Source organism: Drosophila suzukii, chromosome 3 (assembly GCF_043229965.1).
Source record: "Drosophila suzukii chromosome 3, CBGP_Dsuzu_IsoJpt1.0, whole genome shotgun sequence".
NCBI classification, from domain to species: domain Eukaryota; kingdom Metazoa; phylum Arthropoda; class Insecta; order Diptera; family Drosophilidae; genus Drosophila; species Drosophila suzukii.
In genome coordinates this window covers 36,416,056-36,418,401 of record NC_092082.1, presented here as the reverse complement: position 1 = coordinate 36,418,401, position 2,346 = coordinate 36,416,056, and positions in this window count along the sequence as shown.

Genomic DNA, 2,346 nt, shown 5'->3' with positions numbered 1-2,346 from the left:
TTTTTGAAGCTGGATGAAGCTGTGTATCCTGTGATGCTGGATTAAGCTGTGTCTACTGTTATGCTGGATTAAGCTGCGTATCCTGTGAAGCTGGATTAAGCTATGGTTACCAGGGTGGGTGGATATTGGGTAGTTTAGGTTAACCCGGACGGCCCTCACGGGGCCACGCATAGGCCAACATGGCCCTTAGTTGTCCGTTTGATTAGTTTGAACCTTGAGATGAGTTAAGAGGTTTTCATGTCCACAACGATCGAGGTGTTTTTGGCGAAGGCAAGAAGTTCGCCTGGTTTCCTGCTAGTGATGCCAGTACTGGGGCATCGAGGTATCTTCTTCTTGCTAGTGAGAGAGCAGATAATATGTTTCAGGGTTTCGATAGCCCCCGATTGATCGCATTTTCTGCAGGTACGGCTGTTGAGTATTCCGAGTGTGGTTGCGTGTGATGGGGCCAGACAGTGCCCTTGAGGATTCCCACTAACAGTCTGCAGTCTTTTCGTGGTAGATGCAGTACATAGTGGCTGAGTTTAGTTTGAGTTACTCAAAGGGAAATGGAGATATGCAAGCAGCAAAGCGATATTGAAATGCGCCACCTACCGGCGGTAGACAGATTTAAGCATTATGGGCGTTAGAGTGGGAGTGGCAAATTTTTTTGGTTCAATCGATAGGTATTCACGAGACCAATACATTTCAGTTAAAATTTTGTATCTGGCATGAAAATTGTGGGCGCCACAGGCTTGGGCGGTTTGTGGGCGTTAGAGTTGGCGTGTCATATTCTCATAACAAACTTGCGCTGCGTACAAGGCTACGGAATCTAAATCTGATGTCCCAATTCTATATCTTTTATAGTTTCTGAGATATCCGCGTTCATATTTACGATTTTTTGAAGTTTGTGGGCAGTTTGTGGGCGTTAAAGTGGGCGTGTCAATCTATAGGTATTGATGAGAACAATACATTTCACTTAAAAGTTTTATTCTAAATTCAAAACTGTAGGAGCCACAGTTTTGGGCGGTTTGTGTGCGTTAGAGTGGGCGGGGCACTCTAATGAAACAAACTTGCGATGCGCAGGAATCTCAGGAATCTGCATGCCTAATCCCAGTTTTGTACCTCCTATAGTTTCCGAGATCTCAGCGTTTATACGGACAGACGGACATGGCTAGATCGACTAGGCTAGTGATCCTGATAAAGAATATATATTCTTTATGGAGTCGGAAACGCTTCCTTCTGCCTGTTACATACTTTCCGACGAATCTAGTATACCCTTTTACTCTACGACTAACGGCATTTTTTAAAGAGTTTTGATAGACACGAAAGTAAACTTACCACGAAAGTAAATTTATCGGTCTGTATGAGGAAGTGAGCGTGTGGTCTTTTCCTGGTTTGGTATTATTATGATGATTGACTTTTTCCACTTCTTGGGAAGCAGCCCAGTCTTGTCATCGTGTTGAAAAGCTGGCATATGGTACCAACAGCGCATAGTGGGAGTTCTATAGGCATTTTTGGAGTTATTTGATCGCAGCCTGGAGATATTCTCGGTTGTATCTGCTCTTTTATAATTTTTATGACTTCGCTGGGTCGAAATACAATTGGTTCAGCAATGGGAAAGTCGTGTTTTGATTTCGATCTTATATTACGCACGTTTGTTGCTGGATTTGGCTGAAACACATTTTTAAGGTGGGCAGCGAATGTGTCGGCTCTGGTGAGAAGTAAGTTCACACTACATCACACTACATGACAAGACTGGGCTGCTTCCCAAAGAGGTGGAAAAAGTCAATCATCATAATGATACCAAAACCAGGAAAAGACCACACGCTCACCGCCTTATACAGACCGATAAGTTTACTTTCGTGTCTATCAAAACTCTTTGAAAAATGCCTTCTAAGCCTTATCATACCATACTTCAGAAGACAGCACATCAATTCGGCTTTTGCGAAAAACATGGAACTATCGAACAGGTGAACCGCATAACATCGGAAATTTGAAGTGCATTTGAAAATAGGGAATACTGCACTGCGGTATATTTGGACGTCTCTCAAGCATTCGACAGAGTATGGCTTGACGGCCTAATGCATAAAATCAAAATAATGCTCCCTAAAAACACGTATAAACTCTTGAAGTTATATCTTTACAACAGGATAATACTTCCATGTCAGCTGAACATAACGAAGCTGGAGTTCCTCAAGGCAGCGTTCTCGGGCCAACTTTATACCTACTCTACACTTCTGATATTCCTACGAGCAGAAAACTGACTATGTCTACGTTTGCCATTGACACCGCGATCCTCAGCCGATCTAAATGTCTATAGCAACCATCAGCGCAGCTTGCGGCCCATCTAGATGTAGTAGAGAAATG